This window comes from Bos grunniens, chromosome X (genome assembly GCF_055505025.1).
Source record: "Bos grunniens cultivar Pamir isolate PY7600 chromosome X, Bosgru_T2T1.0, whole genome shotgun sequence".
In the NCBI taxonomy this organism is placed as follows: domain Eukaryota; kingdom Metazoa; phylum Chordata; class Mammalia; order Artiodactyla; family Bovidae; genus Bos; species Bos grunniens.
The window spans coordinates 44,345,404-44,357,687 of NC_141194.1; the positions used below are offsets into that span (position 1 = coordinate 44,345,404).

At 42.8% G+C, this 12,284-nt stretch overlaps 1 pseudogene; it reads right to left on the minus strand.

The window, feature by feature from the left end:
- Positions 1–4,813: 4,813 nt before the first annotated feature.
- Positions 4,814–7,407, minus strand: LOC147340236 (uncharacterized; annotated as a pseudogene).
- Between the last annotated feature and the right edge of the window lie 4,877 nt (positions 7,408–12,284).

Below are 12,284 nucleotides of genomic sequence, written 5' to 3' on the forward strand. Positions count from 1 at the left end.
AGCCATCCCTGGGACTTTTTCCTAGGGTTCTTCCCACTTTAGAGGGGCCCTGAAGTCACAGTCAGTGGAGGTAGGGGGAGAAAGCAACAGGAGCAGTTTGAGGAAGATCATCAGTGTCCATGTATTTGATGGAAAAAAACTTTTGTTTTCAAGCCCTTGGTGGCACCTGCTGCAGCAAAGACTTTTTTTTCAAGCCCTTGGTGGCACCTGCTGCAGCAAAGAACATCACCAACTTTCATTCTTAGGATACTTTTTTGAAATCTGCTTCTGGTTAATTTATTGCATCTTCCAAACAGATTGCCTTCATATATTTTCAGTAACTAGATGGGAAGCTTTTAAAAATATCCCCAAAGTAGGTAAAGACTTCATAAATAGAATGCAAAAAGCAATACCCAAGAAAGAAAAAAAATGGTAATTAGATTCATTAAAAATCATCAAAAATACTGTGAAGACAGTGAAAAGGCAACCCAGACTGGGAGAAAATGTAATACATATATCTGACAAAGGGTCCATGTGCAGAATAAAAAGAAATTACAAAAAGAAAAAGAAAAATACAAAGAATCCAATTCAAAACTGGGAAAAAGGTTTTAACAGGAATTTCACAAAAAGATATCCAAATGCCAGTAAGTATGTGAAATGGCATTTAACAACATTACTCATCAGGAAACATAAATTTAAACCGTAGGACCACCTCACACCCATTAGGATGGCTACTGTCAAAAAATAAATAAATAAATAACAAGCGCTGGCAAGGGTGTGGAGAAACGGAAACCTTTGTACCTGCTGGGAATGTAAAATGGTGCAGTGTCTATGGACAACAGTGTGGTGGTTCCTCAAAAAATTGAAACAGAATCACCATACAGTGCAGCAACTCCACTTGTAGGTATGCATCCCCAAAAATAAAAGCAGGGTCTCAAAGAAATATTTATACATCCATGTTCTTAGCAGCATTATTCACAATAGCCAAAAGGCGGCAGCAACCCAAGTATCCACCAACAGACGAATGGATAAATAAAATGTGGTGGATATTCATACAATGGAACATTACTTAGCTGTAAAAAGAAAGGAAATTCCAACACATTCTACAACATGAATGAATCTTAAGGAAATTATGCTAAGTGAAATAAGTGGGTTACAAAAGAACAAATATTCTGGATTTCAACCCATATGAGGTACTTTAGTCAAATTTATAGAGATAGAAAGTAGAAAGGTGTTTGCCAGGTACTAGGGGAAGAGAAAAAGGGGAGTTATAGTTTAATGGATATAGCTTCAGTTTCACAAGATGAAAAGAGTTCTGGAGATGGATAGTGGTACAACAAAGTAAATGTACTTAATACCACCAACATTTTTAAGTGGTTACAATGGTAAATGTTATGTACATTTTGCTAAAATTTTTTAAATTAAAAAAAAATTTTAAACCCACAAGTACGTATCACTACTCTCCTACAAAAACAGCTAAACTAAAAAGACCAACAAAACCAAGTGTTGGTGAAAATGTGGAGCAACTGGAACTCCTGGTTGAGTGTAAATTGGTAAAATCATCTTGGAAAACCATTTGGCAATATCTACTGAAGCTAATGGATGGGGTTCCCTGATAGCTCAGTTGGTAAAGAATCTGCCTGCAATATAGAAGACCCCAGTTCGATTTCTGGGTCGGGAAGATCCACTGGAGAAGGGAATGGCAACCCACTCCCTGTATTCTGGCCTGGAGAATTATATGGACTGTATAATCCATGGGGTTGCAAAGTGTCGGGCACGACTGAGTGACTTTCACTTTCACTGAAGCTAAATACAAGCATACCCTGTGACCTCAACAGTTCCACACCTCTGTATATGCTCAAAAGTAATGAGTGAGCATGTGCACCAAAACTCATAAGCCAGAATATTCACAGCTGCTTTATTCATGTTAGTCATACAGTAGAAACAATCCAAAGATCCAACAGGAGAATGGATAAACAAATGGTGTTATATCCATACAACAGAAATTACTAGTCAACTTATTAGAATGAACTACTAACACAGCAACATGGATAAATCACAAAGACATTGTGCGTGTGTGCTCAGTGGCTCAGTCGTGTCCAACTTTTTGTGACCTTCTGGACTGTAGCCCACCAGGCTCCTCTGCCCATAGGGATTCTCCAGGCAGGAATACTGGAGTGGGTTATCATGCCCTCCTCCAGGGCATCTTCCCAACCCAGGGGTCAAATCTGCATCTCCTGAATCTCCTGTATTGCAGGCGGATTCTTTACCACTGAGCTTATGGGGAAGTCCCCACAAAGACATTATGTTATGTGAAAGAAGACATACACACACAAGTTCCTTCTATATGACTCTATTTACATGGAGCTTAACAACCAATAAAAGGAATGGATGGAGTTTAAAAAATACTACAGTGTGAATCCAAATCATAATGTAGTTATCTTCAGATTAGAAATAGGATAAAAACTGACCAGAAGGGGAAAGAGGAGGAAATCTTTTGGGATACTGGAAAAGTTGTATTCTTGACCTGGGTGGTAGTCCCATGAGCATATACACATATAAAAGTTCATAGAGCAATACACTTCAGATTAATGCATTGTACACACTTTATTGTATGTATGTACTCAGTCAGTTGTGTGACTCTTTGGGGCCCCATGGACTATTGCCTCCTCTGCCCATAGAATCTTCCAGGCAAGAATACTGGAGTAGGCTGCCATCTCCTACTCCAGGGAACCTTCCCTACTCCAGGGAATCTTCCTGACCCCGGGATCAAACCCGCATCCCTTGTGTCTCCTGCATTGGCAGGTGGATTCTTTACCACGAATGCCACCTGGGAAGTCCCATGTTATACCTTAAAAATAAAATACAGTATTTTCAAAGCAGTGCTCTTCCTGGGCACATCTTTAAAGCACCTGATGTCTCTATATTGAGAATGCTATAATTCCAGAAATGAGTGAAATCTCATCTTTGCTCCTTTCCTTTCTGACTTAGAAGATTAGACCCCGTTCTTCTTAGCCAAATTGTGCAATGATTAGTTACTTCCCAGTTTACAGAGTCAGATAATGAATCAAAGGCCCACACACGTGCAAATTTATGTGTTCCTAAGTGTCTGAGAGCTGTCGTCAAGCCACTCAACACCCATGGGATCTTTCCAGCAAACAATCTTTCAGTTTTCAATTTATACTTTTCAAGTCAGAGGTCCCAATTTGCCTTCTACTGGTAAATGTCCAATTTGATATTATTCTCTTCAAGAACAGCATCTGACTTTGTCTTACACCCTCATTGGCAGGGGCTAAACAAATCCCTCTTCAACTGTAAAGGCAGAAAGTAAAAAAATCACAAGATATCTCCACATTCTGGCATTGGATGAATGCATACATCCCCTGGGGAAAGACAAAGCTTCATCCCCTTTAACAGCCATTTTGATGCCAGGTCTTTATACAAGCAACATGATCGTTAACTATAGTTTCCCTGTGAAAGCATCATTAGCTGTGGCCCACAAATCTAAGGAAAGAAAATAAAAAGCTACCAAGGTGAACTCCCCTTACCCCCACTTCCTCTACCATTCATAACTCAGTTGAAAAAGGGCCTTAATATGCAAAATCTTATATTTTAATGATGACCAGAGGCAAATTATTTTGAATTGTGTCACAATGAACAACTTTCTGAACTTGAGAACTTGACTGTCTTTGTTCCCATATTAAATTTGTCATTAGTTGAGTCAAGTGGGTGAATTATGAAGGTACTTCTTATATGTTGGGGCTTGGAAAAGCCAGCAAAGTAGGAGAAAAATGACAAGGGCTGGTTTAAAAGAAGCAGCCTAGGGAATTCCCTGGCAGTCCAGTGGTTAGGATTCTGCACTGTCACTGCTGAGCATGTGGCTCATTTTTTTTTAAATTTTATTTTATTTTTAAACTTTACATAATTGTATTAGTTTTGCCAAATATCAAAATGAATCCATCACAGGTATACATGTGCTCCCCATCCTGAACCCTCCTCCCTCCCCATACCATCCCTCTGGGTCGTCCCAGTGCACTAGCCCCAAGCATCCAGTATCGTGCATTGAACCTGGACTGGCATCTCATTTCATACATGATATTTTACATGTTTCAATGCCATTCTCCCAAATCTTCCCACCCTCTCCCTCTCCCACAGATTCCATAAGACTGTTCCATACATAATTTTTTTTAAAGTAGCAGCACAGAGACTTCCCTTGGGGCATTCGTTTGATCCCTGGTAGGGAAGGAAGAGCCCACATGCTGCCCCAAGTGGCCAAGAAAAAAAAAGCAGCAGCCTGTATGTATTCTGATAAGTGAGATGTCAAGTGAGACAGTTTTTTAATAAAAACTGGGTATTATTATGTTGGTTCAACAGGGTGGCTTTGGTAACCGTGTCCCAAAATAAATTTTTCAAAACAATTGGCAGTTTCATACAGCTTCAGGAAAAGTGTTTTTAAAAGCAAACATCAAGGGACAATTGGTTGAATGCAAAGCCATGTGGTCACAATGGAAACAATGCCTCTTTTTTAGAGCAGTAAAAAGTAACACAGTATAATGATGCACAGTAGTTTTATTTAAATACATTGTCTGCAATAGAATACACTTGCTTTCCCCTTTGAGAAGACCTCAAAATACATTTCACTTCATAAAAGTCGATATAAATGTCAGGATAGTGGAATGCAATAATTATAAAGCCAGATAGATGGATTAATTTTTCTACATACCTGTGGTTTTTCAGATCCCTGTGTTTGCGTACTGAGGTTCACTCTTATTTTTCTGAAAGTACTTCTGGAAGCTCCCGTCTTGGCTTCTACACTGCCACCTGTAGATGAAAAAGAGAAATAAGCCATGCATTATTCATTTACCATGCATATTTTCTAGGCATCTAACAGAGACAATTGGAGGGAGAGTGGCAAAATATTTGCTCTAAAAGATAAAAGTGCTCTCTCTCTTCTGTGTGGAAAATTTGTAAGGAGTCCCTCACCCTCAATGGTTTGATAAATTATTTAGAAATTTGCCCATACATAAGTCTCAGATCAACACCACTCTGATCAGTTCATTAAAGAGATATGAGTCCCAGAATCTATTCTCATGCCAACCTTGCAATTGTTTCAAGACGGGTCTTTTAATATTAGAGGACAACTTTTGTTAACCAGGTAATTAAGAATTCTGTAAATTATCACAAAGAAAAAAGGGAGAGATCCAGGAAAAGATTACTCTGTCACATAGTTGTAAAAGTGTCTATTTAAAATAATAATATTAATTCTACCACAAACTAGAGCTTTGCCCAATCTAAAACATCTATGTGGGGTGTTTTCATCATACGGCCCTATTCTTGATTTGAATGTGAATGAGTGCTGAAAGGTCTTTCTGACACTCCACAGATTTTAATATAGGCAGGTCTTTTTTCTTAAAAAAAAAAAAAAGAATAAAAATCTATGAGCAGAACAAGCAATGAATAAAAATCCATGAGCAACTGTGTATCAGTGAGTCAAAGCAGCCATGAGCTGAGAGGGATATGTGTGTGTGTGGTAAGCCTCACACACACGCACGCACGCACGCACACGCGCGCACACACACACACACACACACACGGAGATGCTGGAGTTAATTTAGAATAAAAGACCCAACCAGGGTGTATGTGTGGTGTGGATGTGTGTGACAGAGACAGACAGACAAGCAGACTACCCCAGGGTGTGGTGTGGTGTGGTGGTGTGTGGTGTGTGTGTCTGAGAGAGGGAGACGGAGAAGAAGAGGGAGAAAGAAAGGCAGAGAGGACAGAGACAGAGGTTGGGATTCCAGAGTTGAGAATTTTTGCCTCCTCTTGGTCCTAAAGTCTATCCAGAAGAAGTGTTCCAGCTCCAGCACCTCAAGCTAAAGGGACAAGTACCATTCCCTACCCCCTACCCCCACCCCACGCGAGACAGCACCAGAAGCCACTCAGGCAGCAGGCCCGCCGAGCTCGCTCCCCAGCAAACCCGGGGGCCTTTTCAGCCTCATCAGGGATCCGTCTCCACTTACTGGTAATTTACTTTAACGCCCGGAAAGCCTGATTTGGTTTAAGGAATGGCAGCAAATCTACGAAAATCAAGTCTCCTAAAGCCGCTCTCCTTCTCCTCCCTAGGACTGACATTTACACTAACACCAACCCCTCCTTTCCAACCTCGAAGGCGCTCTGGGCTACCCCAAGAGGCTCTTTGGAGGGCCCGCCAGCAACCAATGTTGCTCCCACGTGTCTCCATTAAACCCTCTCCCAAACATGCACAAGGCGCCAAGTGCATGCACACAGTCAGCCTTCCGAGAGAAGTTCGGCAAACCCACTCCCTCCTCCCCGCTCCCTCCTGCACCACCACCACCTCCACCCCTACCCTTGGCCTCTAAAGCGGGAGGGAGCGCGCGGGCTCAGGCACTCGCCCCGGCAGACAATACTCGAGCAACTCTCGCCTTCCCCGCTCACGCCCCACCTGGTCCTGCCACCACTCTTCTCTCCAAGGGGCGTCCTGATGGATGCTGGGTGTGCATTGGGAAGAGGGGAGCGAATTGCACGCACCGTTAAGACTGAGGGCGAGGGAAGGGGGTCGCAGTCCTCCGAAGCCGCTCGGGGAGTCAGCTCGTCCGGAAAGGGTAGGGATGGGGACAGTGAGCCCCGAGAGAGGCAGCTTTTCCGCACCTCTTCCCCATCTAGCACAGCGCGCGCGCACAATTGTGCACACCAAGGGGCCGAGCACCTTCCTCCGGTCCCCGGACCTGCCCAGCCCTCGTCCCCGAGCTCAGGGGCCCGGAAGGGAGGGCATCGGGCCCACGGTGGCCCAGGAGGGGACAGAACGCAGCGCTCTAGGGTGCCCACCTGCGCGAAGGGTCGCCGTTGGTGGCCGGTGCGCCCGCCGGCTGCGCTATCTCTGCGGTGTCCGCTGCTGGAGGAGGTAGCGGCAGCCTGACCCTCGGCCTCCAGGCGTCTCCTCGCTCCTCGGCAGCGGCTGTCTCCGCTTCCCTTCCTCCCAGAGGGTGAGCCTCCCAACTAGCCCGCAGGTTCTGCCACCGTCCCTCTGCCCGCCCGAGTCAGAGCTGTCCTCTCCGCCCCTTTCCCGCCGCCCCGCGAAGCGCAGCGCTCCGCCCCCGGCCCGCCCATCCCCCCCCAACCCCCCCCATCCTCCCCGGGAGGGCTGCGGGGCCAGCGCCACGTGCGGCAGATCCCCAATCCCGCGCTCCTACCCGGCTCCCCTCTCCCCCGGCCCGCGGCGGCCGCCCGCATTCACCCTGCGGCCAAGGGCGTGGGCTCCGCGCGCTCTGCCCTCACTCTTCCGGTGGCTCTTCACTCGCCGCGAGGCACCTTCCACGGCCCAGAGGGTGCCTCTTATCTTGTGGAGGAAGAGGGTTGGGGAAGCGAGGTGGAGTGCGCGCGAGAGAGAGGAGGCGAAGAAACTAGCATGTCAACTGCCGCGGGATACAGGTTGATGCCTGTACCTTGTTTCGGTTACACATTAAATACCTGGATGCACTGCTTTTCTCGTTACCACCGCAGCAATATTCAGAAGCATGAATATGAGATTTCCAAGCTACTTGGTTGTAGGGGCTTTTTTCAAATTTAATGGTGCAGAAGACAACAGATTCACTTTTTTTTTTTAAGTTACTTTATATATATGGCCCCATTTCTAATTTTTAAAAATAACCAAATATAAATAACAGAACAGGTTTGTTTTACAGAAACAGATCCAGAGTGTATGTGTTATTTAACCTCTCTGTAATTATATTAATTGGATTCGTTTTAAAGTGTATCATAGGTATTCCTTAAGAAAACGAGTTCAGAATTTAGGGATTAGGAACCCAAAAGTTTTAATTTGGCTTTTTGCCATAGTTTTAAAATGTCAATTTCATGGAAATTATTAAATGTGGTTATGTAGGGAAAAAATGGATCCTTTTTCTTCCAAGTTGGCAACATTGTTAGATTTGGCAAAAGACAGATTCTTTAAAAGCCAAGAAATAATACAATTCTCATTCATTTTCTAGTGATGGATAGCAGCTTTTTCTTTAGGGTTTTTCTCCTTGAGGCAAACTTCCTTTCTGTTTCCTCTTACACTTGTTTTCTTCAAAAATTTCTCCCTAAATGTAAATAAAGCTATAGAAGCCCTGATTCTTGAGCCTTTGTTTTCTTAAAGGGATAGGAAAATTAATTATAATTGATAAAAATCAACCTCAGGCTCACAACACTAAATTTCATACTGATTAATCCTGGTTTTCAATTCTACTTCTAGTAATGTAATCTAACACTTGAGAACCAAGAATTTTTTCAGTTTTATCCTTGTAAGAACGAAATGCACACTTTTAAATTAACATTTTGAAGCAAAATTAAATTCATTAAATTGCCTAATGAAGAACATATTCGTCGTTTATTTGTTGCTGGGTAAATAAGGACAACATGGATGATAAACAGCATGCTGAAGAAGAGGCTCTGAAGCAAAGAAAACAGTCTTTAGAAAAACTGATGATCCCCTTTTCAAGACAAGGATGACAAATACCAGTAATTATGCGAAGAATGACTGCTGCCTCTCTTCTCTCTGCTTTGGTTTTGTGGCCAGGCCTGCATTTATCTCTTTTGATCATCATAATAAAAGTAAAGCAATTCAGCATTCCAGTGACATTGCTTAGTAAATTAGCAATATGAAAATGCTTTTATTATGTAATTAATCCAAACAAATGCCTCCGATAAATCCGATTTTACTCTTACATTTTTTTGTGCCTCTGGAGAAACACTTGCATTAAATAAAAGCAGCTAAGGCAAGCTGAAGAACAAATGCCAGCCAGATTTTTCTGTGCTTTTGTGTTGCAATAAAGTTGATATTAAGTGACCTTTGGGTCTTAAATTATGTATCAGATATTGGTTTTGAATTGGTCATTGGCTGTTTCTTTAATGAGTTGCTGTGTGTTTACTTTGCCTTGCTTATTCCCCAAAGCATTTTTGTCTGCCTTATTGAATCTACCTTTGCCTAAACCATTTTCATTGAATGTCTACCAAAGAATCAGACCCTAATTCATAGCTCACTTGACAATCATCTTTGTCCTTCAAGTTAAGTCTTCCTTGAGGCTTTTGGTAGGAATCCAGCATGATCAAACATCCAAAATTGGAAAAAGAACTTCATCAGGCCTGATTCTAACTCAGAGATAATGATCAGATTTCTCAAAACCAGGAGGGTGTGTCCTATCTAAATAAAAAGAAGAAACAAAACCGGCAAATCCGTTTTGTTCAGGTCAAAACTAAACCAGCAAAATCACAATTGAGATCTTTTCTAAGCCCGAGTTATGCTAAGAGATGTATAAAAAGCACACTCTAAATAACTTTATCTGAATTTTCTCTCACAGCTACAAATCTCTTGCTCCACTGACCAAACACCATTATGCTTCCCTTTTAGTTCCAGAGCTATTGAGAATTTTTCTTCAAATAAGATCTTTAAATCAGAAAGTGCATCTAGACACTCATGATGTCTCCAGAGATTCCTGTGCCACCCTCCACTTGTTTTCAAAAGTATTTTTGTGACATTGATAAGAACAGATCTGTATATCCATGCAGAGTCAAGGAGAGGGAGTTCCAATGACCAGTCCAAATTCAAAACAGTGAGGTTAAAACAAAAAATGTAACAGCTTAATCCTATTGGCATCTCCCATTCTGATCCTCATGCGTGTGTGCTAAGTTGCTCAGTTGTATCCAACTTTTTTAGACCCTAGGCTCCTCTGTCCATGGGATTTTCCAGGTGAGAATACTGGAGTGGGTTGCCATTTCCTTCTCCAGGGGATCTTCCCAACCCGGGGATCCAACCTGCGTCTCTTCTGTCTCCTGCATTGGCAGGAGGGCTCTTTACCACTAGAGCCACCTGGAAAGCCCCTTTTCTGACTTACCCCAGTATAAAGAGTTTTATAACACGTTAAGCTCTTGAGAAAGTGTCTCCTGATAATTATTTTAATAATTTTTGTTCTCTTACTCTTTGAGCTGTGTTATAATTTATCATGAGCCTGAACCTAGAGTGTTGTTTTCTGATAACTGAGAATTGCAGACCTGGAGGTGATTAAGAGGGGAAGAGAAGACGATGGGGCAGCTCTTTTTGCTAGAGTTTCCTTTTCTGGCTCTACGAGAAGCATGAACCAAATTTCTTCACCTTGGCTGATTGGGATTAGTGAGCAAATCATTGGTTCAAATTTGCAGAATGCCAATTACTTTAATTGGTCTCCTTGTGCTAGGGAAATATGTGACCAGTTATCTCACAAGACGGTGGTGCTGGAGACAATACCACCCACAGAATGCTCTGAATGAAATGTTGATGCTGTCAGCTAAGTTACTTAAAAATGTGTGTGTGTGAATGCAGATGTGTGTGTGTGTTTATGTGTGTGTGTGTAATGCAAAGATAAATATAAACCTGAATACTTGCAGTGGATCCTTCCATTACAAAACACTTGGCAAGCTCTCTCTTATGGTTTTAGGGTATGTGATAAACTGATGAGTACCTCAATATTTACCTTACTCACAGGAAAGTACCTTTTTTCTGATCCAGATCTTTCCATAAATCTCCCAGCACCAAATATTTAACCGTTTCATTCCATGATAAAAGAAAGAAAGGAAGGAGGAATGAGGGACAGAAGGAAGGCAGAGGGAGGCAGGAGGGAAGAAAGGAAGGGGAAAGAAAGAAAGTGTACAGCCGGTGTGATAAGGTAAATACATGTAAGATTGGTTAGCACAAACTGACAAGCATGTCAGGCTAGTCAGATCATGGTTTCCTCCCCCATGGACCATTTTGTTTTGGCTTGTTTCATGGCTGCCAACCAAAACCTTATTCCTAGACACGGAAAAACATTGTTGGTCACCAGATGTTGTGCGTGGAGTTGTATCACCCAAAATATGTTGAAGTCCTAACCCACAGGGCCTGTGAATATGACCTTATTTGGAAATGGGGTTTTACAGATGTAATTAAGATGTAAGTTAAGATTAAGTCATACTGGAGTAGGGTGGGTCCTTAGTCCAATATGGCTGGTGTTTTTGCAGGAGGAGAAGAAAAGACATGATCACAGTGGGAAATCAACCATGTGAAGATGGAGGTAGAGATAGAGCTATGCTGCCACAAACAAAGGATGCCTGGGACTACCAAAAGCTGGAGGGGCTTCCCATGTGGTTTAGTGGTAAAGAATCTGCCTGCTAAGGCAGGGGACACAGATTCAATCCCTGGGTCGGGAAGATCCCCTGGAGAATGAAATGGCAACCCACTCTAGTATTCTTGCCTGGGAAATCCCACAGACAGAGGAGCCTGGCGGGTTCTGTGGGCGGGTTCTACCCCATACAGTCCATGGGGTAGCAAGAGTTGGGCACAGCTGAGCAACTAAACCACCACCAGAAGCTGGAAGAGTCAAGAAAGGATCCTCCCATAGAGGCCCTGCCAGCACCTTAATTTTGGACTTTTGGCCTCCAGTAATGTCACACAATAAACTTATGTTATTTGTGGTACTTTGTGACTGCTGCCTAATAAAACAATGCACCAGGGAATCATTAACTCCTGGTGGTGTCAGCCCACCATCTTTCATCCAGGAGAGAGAAAATGTTTAAGTGTAGAGTGTTCAAGAATGAAAGGCAGAGTCATCTGAATGTATGAAGGACAACAGCAGGGTAGCATCATCCAGGAATTGGAAAGCATCTGAGAATTTACCTAATCTATTTGCTACTCCAAGATGTGACTCGGCTACAGCTGGGAATCATAGAGTCACAGAATCTTAACCTGTTGAAAGGATCTTGGAGATTTTTCTCTTCTTTTGAGATTATGTGATACCTAGGTGGTATGACTTTAAAAGGTGCTGGACAGGGTTCACTGCACACAGAACATCCCCCATTCCCCCACTCCCGCGTGCCCCTCAACACCCAACGTGCCCTACTGATTCAATTCCACCTCCAGTTGTTGGGTTAAAATAGCTTCTGCCCTTTATCTTAAAACTTTGGATCTTCAGTGGTCTCAAATTAAGATGTAAATAAGTCTGGAAGACTTTCTAAACTTAGACTTAGCTTGAACTCTTGTCAGTTCCCAACTTGTATGCTTATCAGTTCATCGTTGTATTCCCTCCATTGCCTAGTCAAATGAGGAGCTCATAGAGTATCCTTCATAAATATTTGCCAACTTGAACCGAAAAGCAGAGATTAGCTGGAACTAGATGAGGGGTTGGGTAGGGTGAATAGAGGAGAGATGGAGAAGAGGAAGAGGAGAGTCCAAGACAAACTTAATTTCAGAGCTCTATATAGAAGTCCCAGACCTGATTCTGATGGTGACATGGGACATA